We start from the raw sequence: 23816 nt of genomic DNA on the forward strand, positions 1-23816 counted from the left end.
ACTGGGAGCATCTGTGAGTTTGGCATCTAAACCAATGCTGAAGTTGTAGTAGAGAAAGAAGGCAGCTGTGAAACCACAGGAGCTTCCTTGGTGCTGCAATGCTGTGAGGTTTGTACTGCAGGTTACAGGAGTCCCTATAGCCACCTGTGAGCGTATGAGAGTTGTGGGATGCATTCTGAGTATGTGTTCTTTAGATTATTTAAATTTATTTTTATTTTTTTTAATTTAAATTAGAAACAAGCTTGCTTCACATGTCAATCCCAGCTCTCTCTCCCTCCCCCTCCTTCCAGGACCCTCCCAACCCTCCCAACCCCCACCCAACCCCCACTCCACTCTCCAGGGAGGGTAAGGCTCTTCATGGGGGATCTCCAAAGTCTGTCATATTATCCAGGGCAGGGCCTAGGCCCTCCCCCATGTGTCCAGGCTGAGAGGGCATCCCTTAGTGTGGAATGGGCTCCCAAAGTCCATTTGGATGCCAGGGACAAATACTGGGCAATAGATCAGTGCTCTTCAGATTTTAAACCCAGCCTTTACATTGTGAAATATACTCAGAGCTGAAGGACTGTTCCAGTAACTCTTTCATGATGGGATTCCCTGTGATTATCCATTGCTGACAGGGGAGCAATGATGGATGTGACATCTTGTACACCAGGATATAACCTCCAGGTGGACTTGATATTTGTATGTCTGTTCACTAGTTAATTTTGTGTCTGGCACCTAAGAGGGGTTTGGCAGATACTGGTTAATGAAAGAATACCAGGAGTATTTGATTGAATTTGGGTTGGTTTGATGGCTCTAAGCCAAAGAGAGTGAAGGTTCTTTGCCACCATGTCTGATAACCTGAGTTCAGCTCCTGGAACTCACATGGTAAAAGGAAAGAGCTGAATCCTGAAAGTCATCCTCTGAATTTCAGATATGCTGCATGGCATGTGTACCCACACATACACGCACAAAATAAGTGAATAAGTGTTTTATGTGTTCCATGATGATATGTTTCAAGTATTATATAAGTTTTCCTTAACGTTGTGAAGTATGTGTTATTATTTATGGTTTACAGATGAAGGGCACTTAAGAATTAAAAAATTTACTTTAGGTGACATTGTTAAGACATAGTGGCCAGGATTTGAAACTTTAAGTACAACTGTTATAGAGTACTAGGAATTATCACCTTTCTTGTCCTAGATAATCATCTATTAATAGAACCTTTTTTTTCTTTAATGGAAGCCACCTCTTAATGTTGACTCATTAATCTTGCTGCCAACTCAAATTCATAAGCCGTTTATTTACTGTGACTTGTCCTGTGCTGGCTGCCTCAGGCACCAGTGCAAGTGTCTTCATTTCATATAGCCGTTCTCTGGCTATATTCACCTGAGCGTTCTTTAGTGAGTTATTTTGGGTTATATGGTCTTACAGTTTCCTCAGCTTTTTTTGGCATTTACTAATCAAACAAACTTTTACTTCTTAATATAATTAATATAGTGTAAAACATTTTGATAGATTTGCTAGTGCTTAAGCTTCTTTATGTCCCTCTACTTACTAGTTGGTTATATTGTGTATAAATCCATATTGCTGCATTTAAATTATATATATGTATATATATATGAATTTCTATCTATAATTCATGTGTTTCAATGACATGATTATATAGTTAGGACACTAGAATGTTCTGAAATCACTAGGAGAGCATAGGACTTTGTCAATTCTTTAATTGTTAAGAGAAACAAATCCCAACTTAGAAAGCAGTTAGTAGATATTCAAAAGCTAAGCGTACAGTGGCTGTGAGCCCCTTTTGTCCCATTCCTACTAGTTAAGACACACAGACTCTCCAGAACTAGGACCATGGTGAAGAAAACTTTGCTAGGAAGAGAAATGAGGAATCAATATAGGAAACACTTCAGTAAAAAAACAATGCATGTTTATTGTTTTATAAAGTATAATATGGTTAAATATTTTTTGATTCATGCCTACTTAATTTCCCAGTTAAAGAAGTGAGATTATATACATCCAAATGTATATATCTGAAAATGTAATTTGAGTGTACCTGAGATTTTGTTTTTAAAAATGCAAATTTGTAAAAACAGCATCCCTCTTTCTTCTTATTCCTTCTTTTGTTTTGCTTAATTTAAATGCTTATTTCAATTAGTTACTAAACACTCTGAAAAATTTTCTCTTCATTTTAAAAACTAATCTATGCTATCTTAGGGAGACCATTAAATGGGATAAAGACCTTTAGTATAAGAGTATTATAAGGAGACTCAAAATATACTTTTTCTAAATCTAAGAATCCCCAAGTCTTCATATTGTAATTCTTCAGACATTCCTTACAGTCTGAGTTCTCTGATCATGCATTTTCTCTGGAGGAATTTAAAGCTAAAAAGATTATATTTTAATTCAGAAGAAGGAATCTTTTTAGAACTATGGTTATGGCAGTGGTGACACACACCTTTATCCCAGCACTACGGAGACAAAGGCAGGTGGATGTTTGTGAGTCTACAGAGTGAGTTCCAGGACAGCTAGGGCTACACACACACACACACACACACACACACACACACACACACACACACACACACACACACACGCTCACCCCTGTCTCAAAAAACAAACAAATAAACAAATGGTATTACAGAGGATGTGACTTAGTGCTTCGAGGTGACAGAACATGTTTGTGAGGAAGGGGGATTTTGTACTGTAGGCTTTTTTCTGCTTGACCTATGAGTGGGGTTGATTCTAATACTTAACCAATCTAAAAATGAGTACGCACATAGTTTTTTGTATTTTGAAAAGGATCTTTTCACATGTGCTATAGTATTTCACCCAGTTAAATCTTTAATTAATTTATATATATTTTACTATGTACAAGTGTTTTGCCTGCAAGTATGTGTATGTCCATATATGTACCTGGTACCAAAGAAAGCCTGAAGAGAGTGTTGGATTCACTGGAACTGGAGTACAGGCAGTTATAAATTACCATGTCGGCACTGGGGCATGAACCCAGGTCCTCTGCAAGAGCATCAACTGCTCTTAACTACTAATTCATCTCTCCAGCACTTGGTTCATTCTATAATGTAGAGAATCTTCTGATGGGAAGATGCTTTTAGTTTTTTTGTAGGTGAATATTTATTAATATTTTTTCCTTATGGTTAGTGCTTTTCTGTGCTGAAATATTTCTCTATCCGAGGCCAAAAATTTATCTGTAGTGAGTTCTACATTGATATTCAGTGAACCAGGATTCGTTTTGGCATATCGTTTGAAATACAGTTATATTACATTCTCTCCTCCTATGGATGTCCGCCTGTTCCAGATAATTTATTAAAATTCATCTCTCCCTCATGGTTCTCCGATTTACCTTTGTTGTGTATCAGCTGCTCCTCAGATTTTTAAAAATCTCTTTTGTGTCCTCTGTTGCAGCTGTCTGTGCTTGCATTCGTGTCCTCTCTTGTGCCTGTCTGTGCTTGCATTCACACCTTCTGATGTGTCTGTCTGTCCTTGCATTCATGTCTTCTGATGTGTCTGTCTGTCCTTGCATTCATGTCTTCTGATGCATCTGTGCTTGCATTCATGTCCTCTGATATGTCTGTCCTGCATTCCTGTCCAGTCATGTGCCGGTCAGTTCTTGCATTTGAGTCTTCTGATGTGTCTACGATTGTATTTGAGCTCCTTTTAGTGTCTGTCTGTCCTTGTATCATGTCTTCTGATATGTCTGTGCTTGATTCTTGTCCTCTCATTCGCCTCTCTGTCCTTGCATTTGTGCCCTCTGACATGCCTGTCCTTGAATTCATGTCCTCTGATGTGCCCGTTTGTGCTTGAATTCATGCCTCCCTGTCTTCCTCATATTTGCATTGCAGTAAGTCTTGTTGCCTCATAGATTGTTGTTACCTATGTCTTCTTTTTTTTTCTTTTCTTTTTTTTTTTTTGAGACAGATTTTTCTCTGTGTTGAAGCTCTGGCTGTCCTGGAACTCATTTTTCAGACCAGGCTGTTCTCGAACTCACAGAGATCCTGAGTGCTGAGATTAAAGGCATGCACCGTTACCACTTGGCCTGGTTCTTATTTTTTCAAGAGTATCTTAGTGCCTCTTGTTCTATTTCATTTTTGTATGAATTTAGAATTAAGTTACACACGCACACACACACACAAAGGATTTTTTATGTAGTTTGCTTATATTTAATCTGTAAAAATTTTTAGCAGAGAAATGATATTTAAAAATGTTCAGTTTTAGCTTGGAGGTGGTGGCGCATGCCTTTAATCCCAGCACTTGGGAGCCAGAAGCAGGTGGATCTCTGTGAGTTTGAGACCAGCCTGGTCTACAAGAGCTAGTTCCAGGACAGCCTCCAAACCCACAGAGAAACCCTGTCTCAAAAAAAAAATCTTCAGTTTCCAACCCTGTGAACTTGTAGTCTCCACTAATTTTGCTATTTTAAGGTGTCCCAATATAGTTTTAATTTTTCCTTATGCAACATGGACATTAAGAGAAATGAAAAGCATTTTAAGAAAATAGAAACAAAGTTATCTGCTTAAAGAATAATATAAGCAGTGTGAATTGTCATGACAGGAGCAAAGATACCAAGTATTTCATAGTGAAGTTGCCGAGGTAGATAATGAAATAGTGTTATATTTGTCCCTTCGTAGGTGCTTTGTAATATGGAAATATTGTGGGAATTACCATATTTTCATTTAGTCAATAAGCAAAAGAGAAAATCAGTGTCCTGGTTGTTTCATTAGCCACCTGTGCTAACACTGCCTTACTGTTTCCTTTTCTGTATGGATAGACCCTTTGTCTGAGTACCTAGTCTTAAATAGATGTTTTGGTCATGTATAGCCACCCAAGGGAAAGGTTTGCATAGTGATTTCCAATCTAAATATATTATATAATCTTTGAAAATTGTGCTTATTATAAGCTCTAAAGTAATGAAATGATGCCTTGTCTGAGTTGCTTCTTAGTAGGAAGTCTAACCCTTTCCAGCCTCTATTCATTTTCTGAAATCACCAGAGGCCTTCTTTAGTGTGAAGCTTGGAGGCTCCAGAGCAAAATTAAGCCAAATGCATCATCTGACTTAATCTGACATGTAATTTATCATTTGTTTTCAAAAAAGAGATAATGGAGCAGGTTGTCCCACTTTGTGATAATAAGGAGTCTCCATTGGTAGTCAGGATGCTTGTACAGATAGGTCCTAACCTTGTCACTTCTGGGGAGCAGTAGTGAGATTGCTTGCTTCTGACAACAGACAGCCCCAGTGCAGAGCCCTGGTTTCATGTTACATTAGGTATTAGCACTGTTCTTTCAGGAACTATTATGCTGTGACATCAAAGATTTTCAAACAGGGCAGTGGTGGGTTTGCACTGAAGTTGTCTGCTGAAATTTTAAAGAGCCAAATTAAATATATATGATTAGACTTTAATAGAAGAGATAGAGACAGAATTAGAATGGTGAAAGGAAAGTTGAAAAATGATAAATCTATGGACTGTCCACTTAGTCTTTTCTTTTTGTAGGCTAAATTTTATGTTGTTTTACTTCTACAACAAGTACAAATGGCCATTATGTTAATGCCAGAATAGTTGATCATTTGCAGAAAGACATCATGGAATAAGGAAGAAACAGCTTTTTGTGAAATAAAAGTGGGTGGTTTGCCCCACAGAGTGTTGGGTGCATGAACATGTGAACAGTGATTGCAGTGGCCTGACTCCCTTCTTGTCAATAAGCAAGTTAGTTAAAAAGACCAGACTACACACTTGGGTAGAATCACAGTCACTCAGGCTTCAGATGCGAGTGAACATAGACACACCTGCAGCTGGAGAGCCTTGGTTACTACAATTATATACATGGAAGAGACCTGAAGTCTGATCAGATCACAGTGCTGTCTTTCAGAAAAGCTCACTGAGATGTGGAGGATCATTGTTACTCAATTCTGTGTGAGCATGCTTTGTAGTTAAGAAAAATAATTGAGGCATCGTGATTTTAAGTGTTTCTTTTTTTGTGTTGAAATTGGAATTTCTGTGACTGTAACATTACTATCTTTTTTAAAATGAATACGGAGATTATGAAATGTCAATTACTTTTAGAATCCAAGCAAGGGATCTAAATGTTAAAGTGAACACAGCCAAAGAATTACCTTTTTGTTAAGTAGTAAGCACAACTTTTGGTACCTGTAAGTTAGATATGTCATAGTACATTTATTCTAAATATTAAAATTCTGATGCTGTTATCTGGAAGAAGACCTTCCCAAATCCTTATAGATCTTGTTCTTTTGATTATGCTCTAAGATAGTTTTCTTCTGTTTCAGAGTAATGTAGAATATATACTCATGAAAACACTCACTTAGAAAGCAGAATGTAAAGGTCCTGCCCTGGCCTGTGCTTCACTGCTCCATCCTCTAATGCTATTAGTATGGTTCAAGGCTGTTGCCCCAGGAGCTGTGTGTGTCTGTCACTTGTAGGATGTGCTAACTTAAACTGCAGGTTGAAGGAGATTTCGTTATCTAAAATGCTTTCATGTTTTTAATGTTTTAGTTTGATTTTTATTTTTGGCATAACAAAACCCAGAAAGATGCATCAGTTTGTTCACAGAAAAATGTGTTAGCAGCTCTTAAAGCACCTAAAATCTGTCTCAGAACTGTTTAAGGGTATTCAGTGCTTTTCTTTTAAAAGTGCTATAATTCAAAATTACAATATTTGGGAGGAAAAAGGGAGAATATTGAGATAGATGCTTACTCATTTATAAGCAGTAATCAATTATATAGAAAAATAGTATTTTCAGTATTGTCTCAATTCAAATCCTTGTTTACAATGCTGTGAAGGATCACAGCCACAAAGTTCTATGGATGGGCAAGGTTTCATAAGATGCTTAGATGTGACATCAGTGTGTTGGATGTTTCTAATACTTCCACTCCAACTGACAGATGGAGGGACTGAAGAGTTTGTTCTGCAGCATAGGACACTGAAGCAAGGTAAAAGCACTTTAGCTTATGTGAATGGTTTAAAAAGTACTTTAAAGTCTGGTAAGTTACAATGCCTGTAAAACTGGCCTGAGCAGATGGAAAAGTCCTAACTGTACATCACCAGATGGAAGGGTCGCCTTAACTATCCAGTGTAAGAGTTTCAAAGTGCTGCTTACTAGGCACTGTCCTAGGAGGCTGCGGAACACCAGAGAGGAGGAACACAATCTAGAAATAAAGCCGTGTCAGATACAAAAGAACAAGCCAAACAGTATCTTAGTGAACAGAAAGAAGATACTGGAAGAATGGAGCTGTGCTTTCAGAGATAGAAGGGAAAAGAATTTATTTGACCTGGTGTGGTAGGATTATGTCTTGAAGCTTTACATTTATTTTAAAAAGTGTCTTTGGAAATAAACTTTGAGAAATGTCTGCCATAAAGAAAATAGTAGTGTTCCAAGTGTTTGTGGGTGAAGTCAGCATTTCCTAGGAGGGGCTGCAGAGGGACATCAGAAGGAAAAGCATGCGTTTAAGTAAAGGCTTTCATGATATACATTTAGAGACTAAATTTATAATTCAGGAAACATAGTTGCCATTGTAGAAAAAAGAATCTGTCTACCAAATCCCTCCAGGAACAAGAAATCCCTATTGAATCTATCAATATTCATTTTAAATATGTCTTAAATAATCCTTCTAATCAACAAGTACTTATCAGGGGCTGAATATTGCCAGCTGTCATGGGGACAGAAAATAGTGTGTCTCTGAACACAAAGAACTTAACATTAAGATACAGGAAGTTGTTCGGCAGTATGTGAGTGTACACCTCCTGAGATGAGAGAGAACAAAATCAGCTGCAGGAGGAGTTCAGCAAAGAAACTTCTGAACAAAACCTTCAAGGTCTTCCTGGCCTGGGGATGTATCTAGTCAGTATAGTGCTTGCTGGCCACGCACAAGGTCCTAATTGGATCCCCAGCACTGCAAAAACCTGGAATGCTGACACACCTGTAACCCCAGTACTTGGGAGGGTGGAGGGAGCAGGAAGATTAGAAGTTAAAGGTTTTCCTTTGCTATTAGTGAATTTGAGGCTAGCCTGGGATAGGTGATACCATCTCAAAACCCAAATCACACCAAAGCAAACCAAGCACCTTAAAGGCCAGATTGAATTTGGACTGTGCCTTCTCAGGGTGGATGGCTTGCTTCTGCTTCTGTTTTGTTTTCATATTTGTATTATTTGAATGTTTTCACAGTGAGTGGTCAAACTTAGTAAAGGAAATGAATTCAGAATTTTTCTCCACTAAAAATCAAGAAGCCTAGTTTTCTATGTAGTACAGTTTTTACAATCAACACATTCTCTTTGTTTGCTTTTAATGGCCAGCAGGAAAAATGACTTGAAAATTACACTAGAAAACAGGCCATGTGATAGAGACCAAGTTTTCCATGCTATTTGATAAGTGACAGGGGTGGGGAGGAGTCTAAAAAGATGGAAAGTTCTTACCTTTCAGCTGAAAATATAATGCATTTAAGGTCTCAGAATTAGGTATTTCTTGGCAAATTTTTACAAATCTCTGGACCAGAGGTTAATACACTCCAATGGCACTATTGGTAATATGTCCAGTAAATTCCAGGAAATCTAATAGTGACAGTTCATCTAAAACTCAAAATAAAATATTACAGAGCTACTGAGGTGTGAATTGAAAAATCTCAACATTGGGGACTAGAGCGATGGCGTAAGAGTACTTGACTGAAAGTGGTTAAGAACACTTGCTGCTCTAAAGAACCTGAGTTTGGTTCCTAGCACCACCTAGACAGATGGGTCTAGGCCACCTGACATATAAACATGCATGTGACATACACTCATGCATATATATGTATATTAAAACCCCCTCGAACATTGTATTTAGTTTAAGTTTATTTTGAAGTAAGTCATGTTTTCTTTTTGTGTAGAACAAACATCCAAATTATACTTTATTTTGCATACCATACAAAGTAAAATAAACAAGATCATTTAAGTAGTCTCATTAAGAAGCTGGTACATTGCTATATCTAAGAAGCAAAATTTATAATTTTAAATTTTATGTTAAAATTCAGTTAAAAGAATGACTATATCATTATTTTATATAATACTCATGTTTAAAGTATTTTTTCTTAACACATAATTTGATAGAAAATTTAAAAGATACTTGTTCTGACTAATATTCACATTTCCTTGCCTTTTAAGGGGACAAGAGTGGGTAAAGTGAACTCTCCATTTTTACTGCTATTTCTCTTTTAGTTCTTTCAAAATGGTGCTCAGATGCATTTACTTATTTAAAAATTAAAAAGATTGACATTAACTTAAATTTCAGATTGTTCTAAGAATTTTACAAAGTTTTTAAAGTTTACAATCATTTGGCATGTTAAAAAAATGAATGGCCAAATTCTCAGGATTAGAGTCCATTTAGTGTAACAAATCCCCCCTCAAAATGCAGAAGGAAACCTGATAATGACTGCTTACCTCTCTGATTGATGGCCACAGGCATGGATTTGTTTCTCCTTCCCTTCACTTGGCAGACTTAGTGAGCATCCACACTGCCAGGCTCTGAGGACATAAACATAAAGACTAAAAAGTGTATACCACCAGGGAGTGGGAAAAGACAGACTGAGGAGTGAGGAAGGCAGAGAGAGGTAAAAGGTAGCTGAAGGGAGCGGGGCAGTGTGAAAGCCATCAGCATGCTATTTACTATGCTATGGGATTTTTTTTATAGGACAGTGGACAAAGGATTGTAGGGGCACTTGGGAGAGAATATTAATTTTGACTAAGTGAAAGGCTCTCCAGTATTATTTTTATGTATGTCATATGAATTTTCATTGATCTTAAGTGGCACTAGATCAATATGTTATTAATTTCATGGTGCAAAAAATTTGTGAGTAAAATTTATACAGTATAGAACTGTCTGATTCAGTGGCATTTACTATATTCACATGTTGTACAGCTGCCATGCACATATGGTCCCAGACCATTTTATCACCTGGAAAGGAAACTGGTCAATCGATTGTTTCTCTTTATTCCCTAGTACTTGGTAGTCACTAATCTGCTTTCTGACTCTATGATAGATTTACTGCTGATAATTTCATAAAAAATACAATCATTGAATTTATAACCTTTTGTTCATGGCTGTTTTTTCACAGTGTTTCTAGGTCTATGAATGTTGCAACACCTGTCAATACTTCTTTTAAAGACTTAGTAATATTTCCTTGCATGTGTGGACACATGTGAATTGTTTCTGTGTACTGACTTTTGCATGTATTGTAGCTATGAATATCCATGTGTGCAAATTTTTGGTTGGACACCCACTTTCAGTGTTTTGTTTATGTTCACAGCAATAGAGCTTTTAGGACATGTGACAATTCTGTTTAACTTTCTGAGGAAGTACTATACTATTTGCCCCTGTGGCTGTACCTTTTTTGCATTCCTACCAGCAGTGTATGAAGCTTTCAACTTCTCTACATGTTAATCAACTTACTTTCTATTAAAATAATTATTGACACATTAATGAATGTGTTAACTGCATTTGATATCTTATTTCTTATTTTCTGAATTTATATTATTGTTATTTAAAACGTTTTTAGTCTTTTGAGAATTTTATGTATTTTGATTATATTCACATCCCTCCCCAAAGTCTTCTCGTGTCTGCCCCATTATCTACACATTCAACTTTGTAGTCTTAAAAAAAACATTGGAACCAATTTGTGCTTCCCAAATATTCTTGGCTATGTGACCTTCCACTAGAGCATGGTTGACTTAGTAGAGGCTGCACTCTTGGAAAGAATCTCCACCCAAACTTCTTGGCTGGGTGCAGGACTCCTGTCTCCATGCTGGGATTTAGTCTGGCTTGGGTTTGCACACATTTTGTGCATTCTGACAAACCCTGTGAATTCATATGTACAACTGCCACATCGTGTCTAGAGGTCGTTTCCTTGTAGTCATCCATCACCTCTGGCCCTTACACTCTTTCTGTCCCTTCTTCAATAATAATTCCCCAAGTCTTGGGAGGAGGAAGAGCAGTATATGTGCTTTCTTTAGGGCTGAGCATTCCGAAGCCTCTTATTCTTTGAACCTAGGCCAGTTGTGGATACATGTTAATAGCCATCTACTGCAAACAGAAGCTACTCTGATGAGAATTAAGAAATACAGTAAATCTATGGGTAAATTAAAAGTTTGGGTCATTAAAAGTTTAATACTATGTCTTGGTAGAATAATAGTAGCAGGTTTTCTCTTAAGGCCTATGACGTGGCTAGCCATAGATTCTTGGCCCAACAATGGTACCAAGTATGGCTTTCATCTCGTAGAGTGGGACTTAAATTCAATCAGAAATGTTTATGCCACTACTGCACTAATGGACAATCTTGTCAAGCCAGTCATTATTGTAGCTTGTAGGTTCATAGCTGGGTACTGTTGATATCTTTCCCTCTCTCCCTCCCTCCCTCCCTCCCTCCCTCCCTCCCTCCCTCCTTCTTTTTTTGGTTTTTCAAGACAAGGTTTCCCTATGTAGCCCTGGCTATCCTGGAACTAGCTTTGTAGAACAGGCTGGCCTCAAACTCACAGAGATCTGCTTGCCTTTGCATGTGCTGGGATTAAAGACAAGTGCCACCACTATGCAAGGATGATAACTTTTCTAATTGGTAGCATACATAGCACCTTCCAGCATTATGAAAGTTAAGAAGTAGGAATGAAGCTTATAGATCGTTATCATCTTATTTGTCCACGTTCAACAACTCAAGTATGGGCTGATGGGTTTAGCATCAAGTTCTGGAGGGTATCCAAGAGCATTGACAATAGCCTGAAATGTTTTGGGGTTTTATGGGATCCCATTGGGCAACAATTCCAAAAAAGGAAATCTGCTCCTGTTACTGGGTTTTTACATAATAGGTGAGGGCATTGTTTTACCTAATAGGTAGGGTCATTATTGGCTGTATGGAGTAACTCCATCTTAATTCTCTCCCTCCCTCCAGTGTGTGTGTATGTGTGTACTGAAGCTTCTACAGGTATAGGTTTTCATATGACTTTTAGAAACATCTTGTGTTACTTGTCTTTCTCCACATTCCTTCCTCTTCCTTTGCTATGTCTATTTCTTGAAGGGAGAGTGATGGAGAGCCCCCTAAACAATAGCATAGTTTTGTTGAACTCTGGATATGGTGGAATATACTAGGTTTAAAGGCTCAGTCTACTATTTTCTCTCAGCAGGAATGACCCCATTTCCTAAAGATTCCTCGGGCTGAATATATCTCAATGCTACATTGATAGTTCATTCTTCAGGGTTTACTGTCACAAGAGCACGATTCTAACTCTCCTAGGATATATGAAAAATATTTTAGAGACTGGCAATGTTCTTTTTAGTCTTACAGGCCTTTGAAAATGGGCTGAAGGAGATGTAGCTATACTTCAGGATTCTGATTTTTGTCTTAGGTTGCTCTGAACAATCTGAAGAGCCAGTACTCCTGGAACCCAGTGACAGAGAGGGAGGAGTGATGAGCAAAGGGGTCAAGACTGGGCTGGTGAAACCCAGAGCCAGTACTCTTAATCAGCGGCTCTTATACTGTTGGTGCCTCTTTGCACACTTAAAAAAGCTTTTGTCCACATGAGCTATTTTAACTGATATTTATTGTATTGGAATCATTTCCCCTGCTGGTTATTTTATTTCATTTGCTTTATAATTGTTTTTGTCCATTAAGAAGAGAGACAGTATATTACATTATCACTGATGCTTGTTTAATGATTGAAATATTAAACATGGTGCATGTGATGAGTCTGTGTGTGTGTGGTGGGGACATGCATGTGCCACAGTGTAGTATTAGCCTGTGTCTCTCACATTGTGTGAGGCAAGGACCTCCTTGGTTATTGTGTGTGGGCTAGTCTAGCTGGCCTGCAAGTTTCCTTCCCTGGTTCTCTGGTCTCAGTTTTCTGAATCTTCTGGTGGGGTGCTTTGGCATGGCAGACACCTGCATTACCACACTAGGCTTTTACATGGGTTTTGGGATCTGAACTCATGAACTAAGGTTGTTAGCTTTGTGTAGCTGGGTAGGCCTTTTAAATGCAAAGACAAGGATGTTTGAGAGATATTGGCTGGAACCTTTTTATTTTTTGTGATGATTTTTCTGTGATTTTTGGTGTTTGTTTTAGTATCAGCGCCATGAATGCCCTAGGCTGTATTTCTTGCTGTTTTATGGATGAGATTATGTAGAGTTGCTGCCATTGTTTATTCGACATTTGGACAGATATTTGGGCCTGGAGATTTCTTTTGGGAAGTATTTAAATTTGTCAGTTTAACTTCTCTAAAAGTTACAGAACTGTTGAAAGTGTTTCACTTTATATGAGTTGTATTGTGGTGCAGGGAGTGCTTCAGTTCATCCAAGTGGCCAAAGATGTGCGTATAGAGCTCACCCTCTCGTCACTTACATCTCCTTCATCTCAATGTGGGGCGGATGTCTCTGGTTTGCAATTCATCTCTTTCTATCAGTTTTGATAAAGGCTTGTTAATTTTATTGACAATTAAAAAACAATTGTTTGCTTGATTATTATAAGGATTACCATTATTTTTGCATGTAGGGTATTGGTCTCTTGCATGTTCTACAAGTACCTTATTGTTGAGCCTTGTTCCATTAATTTTTTCCTAGATATTATTTTTCTCTTTTTAATTTTATTGCATTTTTCTCTCTTGCTTCTTTTGGGTAATATTGCCCCTTTTCTCTGGATTCTTGAAGTAATAGTTACTGATGGAGACTTCTTGCTTTATGTGTGCATTCAGTGCTATAGCTGTCCTGTTTGGCCTTGAGTTAACTCTACCCCACACACATTGGTATGTTTTCATTTTCTTTTAGTTCATTGAATTTTTTGCTTATTTTGAGATTTCACTTTTGACCTATACATTGCATAGTTTCTAAGGATTTGTTATTCTGCTATTGATTTCTGGTTTGTTTTCATGTTGGTCAGAGAACATGCTGTGTACTATTTCTTCAAAATTAGTGTGTGTGTGTGTGTGTGTGTGTGTGTGTGTGTGTGTGTGTGTGTGTGTGTGTGCCCAGAGAGGGTAACTTTGGCTATCATTGCTCAGGAGTTGTACATCCTGTTTTTGAGAAAGGATCTCTCATTGACCTGAAACTTTCAAGGTAGGCTAGTCTTGCTGGCCAGGAGCACTAGGGATCTGCCTGTTTCTGCCTCCTGAGTGCTGGGATTACAAGTGTCCAACACCTTCTCTGGATTTTTTTCTGTTCAAGTTTATTTTCTTTTTTTGAGACAGGGTTTCTCTGTGTATCCCTGGCTGTTCTGAACTCACTATGTAGTACAGGCTGGCCTTGAACTCAGAGATCCACCTGCCTTTGTATCCTGAGTGCTGGGATCAAAGGTGCATGCCACCACCACCCAGTTCCCTTCAAGTTTTTTATTTAATTAAAATATAATTATATCATAACCCATTTCTCTGATCCCTTCCATGTACCCCTTCCCCTGCTTCTTATCAAATCTATCATAGTCATTTGACTTTTTCTTTTTTTTTTTTTTAATGTGGATTCTAGAGATTGAACTAGGATCCCTGTGAACTGACTGAGTCATCTCCCTTGTGGTTCATTTTAAAGCAGTTTGTAGTGTGTCATGGTGTGTGATCTTGGGACACTTACAAAGAATGGGTATCGTGTGGCTGGATGGAGAATTCTGTAAATTTTTATTATTTTCTGTTTGTTAATCATTAGTTGAGTTCCATGTCCTTTTTGTGCTTCTGGTGTTATTACCGATAGGACAGTGATTGTACTAGTCCAAGTAGAATGGGGACCATATGTCTCATTACTTTGCTGTTTGTAATGAACGGTGGCTTTAATATTTTCTCTACTTAAGTTATACCCTTGGACAATGTGCTTATATAATCTAGGAAACTCAAAAGGAGAAAGAAGGAAAGTTGATTGATTTACTGATGTTTTCTTTGTTTCCCTCTCTTGCTCCATCCCAGGATTGAACTCATGGCCTGCTAGTCAAAATGCATGTTAGCCAAATATTTTACCACTAAACTACCTGCTCTGGCCCCCTCTTCCTGATCTTTCAGTTTTGGTGCCCTTTCTGCTTGAAGAACTTCCTTCTACATTCTTTGTTTGTGATCTTGCTTTGGATAAAATCTTCATTTTTTCTTCTGAGAAAAGTTTATATTTCACCCACATTCCTGAAGAATGTTTTCACTGTGTAGGATTTTGGCTGTCTTTCAACACTTGAAAAATATCGTGCCACTTCCTTCTGGCTCTGATGGTTTTTGATGAGAAATCTGCTCCCATGTGAATTGTTTCCCTGTAACTGAGATGGTATTTTTATTTGGGTGTTTTCAAGAGTTTTTCTTTTTCAGAAGTTTAGTTATGATGTGTCTTGGGGCATATTTCTTTCAGAGTATCCTGCATGGGCTCTCCTCAGTTTCTTGACTCTGTTTGGCCAAATTTTGGATGAACCATCATTACTTTGGGTACCTTTCTAGCTCATCCTTCTCTTGTTCCCCAGGACTCTGATGACATGAATGTTACATCTTTTGCTACAGTCCCAAAGGTTCCTGAGCCTTGGCTTGTCTTTTTGGAGCCTAAGATGTCTCTGTTGCTTAGATTGGATATATTCTACTGTTTTCTGTAAGAAGCACTGATCTCTCAGTCTTTGTCATTCTAATCAAACCCTATTGAATGTTTTATTTCAGTTACAGTACTTTCCAGTTCTAAAACTCTTCATTTTTTGTTTTACTGACAATTTATTAGAGTACCCAAAGAGAACATTACTTTTTCCATTCAATATTTTGCTCTACAGCTTCCTTGACCCTGTTTATTGGGATGCCTGAGAGCCAGATCTTGGCATTGACCATGTGGAGATTGGCAAAAGCCGTAAAGCTTTTCTCTTGGTCACAATGATGTTGGCTTTCCCTTTCTGTAGACTTTGGGGACATTAGCTGGGTTCCCACTTAGCACAACTGTCTCACTTCTTTGGATGGATAGTTTTAAGGGGAAGAGGATATGCTTGAAGGTTTAGAATAGGAATTGGAATGAATTTTGGTTTTGTTTGTTTCGAGACAGAATTTCTCTGTGTAGTGCTGCATGTTCTGTAACTTATTCTGTAGACCAGGCTGGCCTCAGACTCACGGAGATCTGCCTGCCTCTGCCCCCACCTCCCAGTGTTAGAGCTAGAATGTTTTAATGTGGTGTACTGAACTGTCTATAATGTGTATGTGCTACAGAGCTATAGAGTCCCACTCATTCCAACTTTTCATTTTAACTCACTTTAACAGTTCCTTTGTGTGATTCTAACACATTTATGATGGGTTTGCTTTGAAAAATTTCCCACACTGTCTCTACACCCAGTACCTAAATCATAATTGAGCTTGGTTTTTATTCTCTTCAGCGGTTGTTATTAAGGGCAGCCTGATATTTGCCATCAAAACATCTAAGTATGGCTGTAGTGTGAAAATCCACCCCCCCTTTTTTCTTGGCAGGGAACATTATAAAGGCAAGGCAAAAATAAACTTAAGATTCAAAACTTTGCTTTAATTAAAATAAACTTTATGGGCATGTATATGACTGGTGCACTAATAGCCTAGGAAAGTCAGAGGCTCAAAAGGAAATATTGCCAGCATTCCTTAGACTCTAAGTAATAGCAACAAGATTAGCATAATACAGTTAATAAGGCCTGAAATGCAATAGCAAATAGATGAGAACTGGGGGTAAAATAGTTCATTTATTTGCAAGGTAGAAAACTTTTTCTCTGTTTTGGTTATTTTTTTAACTTATACTAGCTTGTACAGATGTATTTTATTGTATTTATATGCTAATTTAAAATATATAGCATACATACATTCAGGCTTCTTTTTGTTTTGTCATTTTTATACACACCTTGCTCTTTTTTTAATTTATTTTTAAGTTTAAATTTAGATTAGAAACAAGGTTGCTTCACAAGTCAGTTCCAGGTCCCTCTCCCTTTCCCTCCCCTCCTCCCGTGCCCTCCCCCAACCCCCCATTATCCCCTCATTTCCCCAGGGAGGGTGAGGCCCTCCATGGGGGTGTCCATAGTCTGTCATTTCATATAGGGCAGGGCCTAGACCCTCCCCCAGGAGTTCAGGGTGAGAGTGCATCTCACATTGTTGGATGGGAGTCTAAAGTCCGTGTGTATACTCGGGATGAGTACTGATCTACTGCCCAAGGCTCAATAAATTACCTAGGCCTCCTCACTGACACCCACATTCAGGGGGTCTTGATCAGTCCCATGCTGGATTCCCAGGCTGATGCCTGGGATTCAAAAGTTAACCTTTGTCAGGTCAGCTGTTTCTGGGGGTTAAACCAGCCCAGTCTTAAACCCTTTGGTCATCAGTCCTCCCTCTCTGTTACTGGCTTTCTTGAGTTCAGCTCAGTGCTTAGCTATGGGAGTGTGCCTCTTCTTCCATCAGCCACTGAATGAAGTTTCTGTTTCCCAGACTCTCTGGCCATGGGATTGTAGGCTGGCACTCCCCAGATTTATGTCTAAAATCTATGTAGAAAACTTTTTCTCTGTTTTGGTTATTTTTAAAACATCTGGTGCCACTTGCTGTAAATGAAATGGTTACTGATGTAAATCATTGCGAGGGTATATGTCTGCTTGTGACATCTTTCAGTCAGTAACAAGCTTCCTTGTTGGTCCCAGAAAGCAATGAATGGGTCATTTATTACAATGGAGGCTCATGGTCCTAATCAAAGGTCACTGGTTGTCTCTCATTCTTCAGTTTCAGATTTGTCTGTTTGATTAGGGGCAGCCATGAACTGATGGCAATGAAGTATGTACAAGGCTGTGTCTGTTGGAACTTGAAAGTCTTTGGAGCCAGGGTGCTGACAGCAAGTAAATCCTGAAGAAAAAGCAAGCTGTGTAATGTCTTAAGGAAACTTTCAAGTAGCATCTTCCTTTTGTGTCCTTTGAAAGAGTCTCAGATAGTCCTGAGGTGCATGGGAGAAGGTGTTTTATTGATTAAAGGAGACTTTCCTCTTGCAAATACGCACGGAGCCAGTGTTTCTATTACTTCCCTCTCAGTGCCTGCTTTTACACAGAAGTTCATTAACATGTGGATATGCAGTGATTGAAGTCAGACCGCTTTTCACAGTGGAGCTGTCTTGATATAATGAGCTCCTCTTTAATGTTCAAAAATTGTTGTTACTTTCTAAAAGGGGTTGTTTGTGAATTTCATTAAATTTAATCTCCTCTTCAAACAATTTCAGCATTGTTCAGTTTACTACAATTAAAATGCTTTCTGATGCTAAAAAAGCCACTTTTTACAGATGTATCACAAATGCAAGCACTGTGAGAAGGCTTTGTTTTTCACTCTGAAAGGAGGGCTGCTATTTAGCTGAGAACTCTTGCTGTTTAAACAGGAGAGGGCACACATTGCTACAGGCTGGTTTGCTCACAGGGTTAGCCTTCACAACACCTTCCATAAGTCCCTGAGCTTAAATCTTTGTATAATCATAGCTGAAGCAAGGGCCTTGCCTTTTCAGTTGACCAGAGTGCAGCCCTTCAGTCTTAGAAGGTTGGAAATCTGGAGCTTCTGCTATGAACACAAATTCACAAAGGTACATGTAAGAAATTCCTAGCTGCAGAGTACTGCTTATAGTGCCCAGTTAATAACTTCATTAAAGAACTTGATTCTTTCTCCTCAGTAGGACTTGAAAGGCATGTGGGCAATTCCTGAATTTCGTGAAGACAGGGTAATGGGTTGGATGTCTTTCTGGAGTGCTGAGCAGATGAAAGATCAAAACATTTTTATGTGTTAGAAGACAACTTTTTCAGGTAAAGTCTATACCTGGTTATGAGGGCAGGGGGTTGGAGAGTTGAGAATAAACAACTTGATATCTTTTTTTCTTCCCCCAGCTGTGTTAGTTTATAGAGCTTTCTGTGCTATACTCTGCAACCTGAGGAAGTCTTCTAGATGCTTCTTCTTGCTTCTCCAGTTCCTGAGGTTATTAACTTCTTCCCTGAGCATCTGGTGAAGTGAAGAGGACTCACATGTTCTTGATAGTTAGAAAGCCTGTGTAGAAAAATATTTAAGATGTTGGCTGATTTTTGAAATTGTGCTTTGAGTTGTTAAAGGGCAGATCCAGCATGTGAATGTGCAGGGATCTTTAGTTGATTGGAGCTCATCTTGTCACCAAGCTGGCCTTTGTAAGTCATTGTGATGTAGCTCTGTAACAAAAGGGCTGTGGGGTCTCTTTGTTACCTCAAATACAATGATGATACTTTGGTCTGAAAAAGGGGCAATTCTTGTGCTGTGTAAGACAGGAAAGACTTCCATGGCCTTGTAAGAGATTATTATAATATTACTGATATTATTGTTTATAACTTAAAAATAAGGCTGTTGCCAATGTTATAGTTTGGAATTATACAGGTAATATTTCAGGTGATAAATGAGGATATTTGTGTTAGTCACCTAAAAAATCATGTATGGGTAAAGGGTAATTACAGAATGATGGGGGATGGAATTTTCTTTTTTTTTAATTTTTTTAATTTAACTTCGAAACAAGCCTGCTTCACATGTCAATCCCAGCTCCCTCTCCCTCCCCTCCTCCCCAGCTCCCCACCAGCCCCCTACCTATCCCCCCTCCACTCCCCAAGGAGGGTGAGGCCCTCCATGGTGGATCTCCAGGGTCTGTCATTTCATTCAGGGCAGTGGCTAGGCCCTTCCTTTGTGTCTAGACTGAGAGAGTATCCCTTTATGTGGAATGGGCTCCCAAAGTCCATTTTTATGCCAGGGATAAATACTGATCTACTACCTGAGGCCCCATAGATTGCTGAGGTCTCTTTACTGACACCCACATCGAGGGGGTCTGGATCAGTCCCATGCTGGCCTCTCAGCCATCATTCTGATGAGCTCCCCCTTGTTCAGATCACCTGTTTCTCTGGGTTTCACCAGACTGGTCTTAACCTCTTTGTTCATCACTCCTCCCTCTCTGCACCTGGGTTCCAGGAGTTCAGTGTTAGCTGTGGGTGTCTGTTTCTGCTTCCAGCAGCCACTGGATGAAAGCTCTGGATGGCATATAAGGTAGTCATCAATCTCATTATTGGGGAAGGGCATTTAAGATAGCCTTTCCATTATTGCTTAGATTGCCAGTTGGTGTCATCCTTGTAGATCTCTGGAAATCTCCCTAGTGCCAGATCTCTCCTCCCTATAATGGCTCCCTCTATTATGGTATCTCTCATCCTGCTCTCCTTTGTTCTTCCCCCAACTCAACCTTCCTGCTCCTCCATGTCCTCCTCTCCTCTTCTCCCCCTCTGTTTCTTATAGCTTCTTCTCCCCTCCCCCCATGCTGCCAATCCACTCAGGAGATCCTGTCCCCTTCCCTTTCCAGGGTACCACACAAATCTCTCTTAACGTCCTCCCTGTTTCCCAGCCTGTCTGGCAGTGTGGATTGTAGGTTGGCAATCCTCTGCCCCATGTCTAAAATCCATATATTAGTGAGTACATACCATGTTTGTGGCTGGGTTACCTCACTCAGGATGGTTTCTTCTAGTGCCATCCATTTGCCTGCGAATTTCAAGATTCCATTGTTTTTTTCCACTGAGTAGTACTCCATTGTGTAAATGTACCACATATTCTCTATCCATTCTTCTGTTGAGGGGCATCTAGGTTGCTTTCAGGTTCTGGCTATTACAAATAATGCTGCTATGAACATAGTGGAACAGACATCCTAGTTGTATGAATGTGCATCTTTTGGGTATATGCCTGAGAGTGGAATTGCTGGATCTTGTGGTAGACTGATTCCCATTTTCCTGAGGAATCCCATACTGATTTCCAAAGTGGCTGTATGAGTTTGCATTCCCACCAGCAGTGGAGGAGTGTTCCCCTTTCTCCACATCCTCTCCAGCATAAACTGTCATTAGTGTTTTTGATTTTAGCCATTCTGACAGGAGTGAGATGGTATCTCAGAGTTGTTTTCATTTGCATTTCCCTGATGGCTAAGGATGTTGAACACTTTCTTAAGTGTCTCTCAGTCATTTTAGACTCTTCAATTGAGAATTCTCTAGTTCTGTACCCCACTTTTTAATTGGATTATTTGGTGTTTTGGAGACTAGCTTCTTGAGTTTTTTAAAATTATTATTTTTTATTTAGGTTAGAAACAATCTTGTTTCACATGTAAATCCCAGCTCCCTCTCCATCCCCTCCTCCCCTACCCTCCCCACCAGCTCCCCCAGTCCCCCACACAATCTCCACTCAGATTCCCAGGGAGAGTGAGGCCCTCCATGGTGGATCTCCAGTGACTGTCATTTCATCCAGGGCAGGGACTAGGCCCTCCCCCAAGAGTCCTGGCTGAGAGAGCCTCCCATATTGTGGCATGGGCACTCAAAGTCTATTTGTATTCCAGGGATAAATAATACCCAAGGCGGGGTGTTGGTGGTGCACACCTTTAATCCTAGCACTTGGGAGGCAGAGGCAGGCGGATCTCTGTGAGTTGAGGCCATCATGGTCTACAGAGCAAGTTCCAGGAGTGCCTCCAAAACAATACAGAGAAACCCTGTCTCAAAAAACCAAAAAAAAATAATACCTAAGGCCCCATAGATTCCCTAGGCCTCCTCACTAACACCCACATTCAGGGGGGTCTGGGTCAGTCCCATACTTTCCACACAGCCATCAATCTGGGGTCCAAGAGCTCTCCCTTGTTCAGGTCAACTGTTTCTGTGGGCTAAACCAGCCTGGTCTTAACTCCTTTGCCCATCAGTTCTCTCTTTCTGACACTGGATTCCAGGAGCTCAGTTCAGTGTTTGTCTGCTTTTATCAGTCTCCAGATGAAGGTTCTGTTTCCTAGACTCTCTGGCAGTGGGATTGTATGCTGGCACTCCCCTGATTCATGTCTAAAATCCATAAATGAGTGAGTACATACCATGTTTCTCTTTTTGTGACTGGGTTACCTCACTCAGGATGGTTTCTTCTAGTGCCATCCATTTGCCTGCGAATTTCAAGATTCCATTGTTTTTTTCCACTGAGTAGTACTCCATTGTGTAAATGTACCACATATTCTCTATCCATTCTTCTGTTGAGGGGCATCTAGGTTGCTTTCAGGTTCTGGCTATTACAAATAATGCTGCTATGAACATAGTGGAACAGACATCCTAGTTGTATGAATGTGCATCTTTTGGGTATATGCCTGAGAGTGGAATTGCTGGATCTTGTGGTAGACTGATTCCCATTTTCCTGAGAAATCTCCATACTGATTTCCAAAGTGGCTGTACAAGTTGTCACTCCTACCAGCAGTGAAGGAGTGTCAAAAATCAGGTGTTTGTAGGTGTGTGGGTTAATATCAGGGTTTTTAATTCCGTCGGTCTACTTGTCTAATTTTGTGCCAATACTAAGCTGTTTTCAATACTATAGCTCTATAAGAGAGCTTGAAGTTCCTTTACTGTGCAGGGTTATTTTGGCTATCCTGGGTCTTTCGTTTTTCCATATAAAGTTGATTATTGTTCTTTCAAGGTCTGTGAAGAAGTGTTCTGGAATTTTGATGGAGATTGCATTGAATCTGTAGATAGCTTTTGGCAAGATTGCCATTTCTACTATGTTGATCCTACCTATCCAAGAGCATGGGAGAACTTTCATTTTCTGGTATCTTCTTTAATTTCTTTCTTTAAAGACTCAAAGTTCTTGTTATTCAGGTCTTTTACTTGTTTGGTTAGCGTTACCCCAAGATATTTTATGTTGTTTGTGGCTATTATAAAGGGTGATGTTTCTCTGATTTCTTTCTCAGCCCATTTATCATCTGTATATAGTAGGGCTACTGATTTTTTTGAGTTAATCTTGTATCCTGTCATTTTGCTGAAGGTGTTTATCAGAGGAGTTCCCTGGTAGACTTTTTTGGGTGACTTATATGAACTATCATATCATCTGCAAAGAGTGAAAGTCTAACTTCTTCCTTTGCAATTTGTATCCCCTTGATCTCCTTTTGTTGTCTTATTGATCTAGCTAGACCTTCAAGTTCAATATTGAAGAGATATGGAGAGAGTGGACAACCTTGTCTTGTTCCTGATTTTAGAGCAATCATGTTTTCTCTCCATTTAGTTTGATGTTGGCTGTTAGTTTAATGTATATTGCTTTTATTATGTTAGGCATGTTCCAGTTATCCCTAATCTCTCCAAGACCTTTATCATGAAGGGGTATTGGATTTTGTCAAAGTATTTTTCAGCATCTAGTGAGATGATCATGTGGTTTTTCTTTTGCAGTTTGTTTAATAGTGGATTATACTGATTGATTTTTGTATATTGAACCATCCCTGCATCCCTGGTGTGAAGCCTACTTGATCATGGTGGATGATTTTTCTGATGTGTTCTTGGATTCAATTTGCCAGTATTTTTTTTTGTTTTTTGTTTTTATGAGACAGGGTTTCTCTGTATTGTTTTGGAGGCTGTTGGTCCAGCCCAGCCTTGAACTCACGGAGATCTGCCTGCCTCTGCCTCCCAAGTGCTGGGATTAAAGGCGTGTTCCCCCACCACCCGGCTAATTTGCCAGTATTTTATTGAGTATTTTTGCATCAATGTTCATGAGGGATATTCATCTATAGATCTCTTTCTTAGTTGTGTCTTTGTGTGGCTTGGGTACCAAGGTAATTGTAGCCTCATAAAAGGAGTTTGGTAATGTCGCTTCTGCTTCTATTGTGTTAACAGTTTGAGGAGTATTGGTACTAGCTCTTCTTTGAATATCTGGTAGAATTCTGCTCTGAAACCTTCTGGACCTGGGCTTTTTTTTTCCATTGGGAGACTTTTGATGACTGCTTCTATTTCATTAGGTGTTATAGGTCTATTTAAATTGCTTATCCGTTCTTGATTTAATTTGGGTAAGTGATATCTATCCAGAAAATTTCCCATTTCCTTTAAATTTTCGAATTTTGTGGA

General features: G+C 39.1%; 1 protein-coding gene across 6 annotated transcripts in view; it reads left to right on the forward strand.

Moving 5' to 3' along the window:
- The window catches only part of Sox6 (SRY-box transcription factor 6), a 540675-nt gene that overhangs the window by 29648 nt on the left and 487211 nt on the right, over positions 1–23816 (forward strand). Inside the window, exon 1 of one of the 6 annotated variants that reach the window (XM_040755978.1) lies at positions 19136–19239. The exons of the other annotated variants lie outside the window; for them this stretch is intronic. The gene's annotated coding sequence lies outside the window, so the exon portion shown is untranslated. Of the gene's footprint in view, positions 1–19135; positions 19240–23816 lie in introns of those variants that run through there. 6 annotated transcript variants of the gene reach the window in all.

This window comes from Mesocricetus auratus, unplaced genomic scaffold, assembly GCF_017639785.1.
Source record: "Mesocricetus auratus isolate SY011 unplaced genomic scaffold, BCM_Maur_2.0 Super-Scaffold_4256, whole genome shotgun sequence".
Taxonomy (NCBI): domain Eukaryota; kingdom Metazoa; phylum Chordata; class Mammalia; order Rodentia; family Cricetidae; genus Mesocricetus; species Mesocricetus auratus.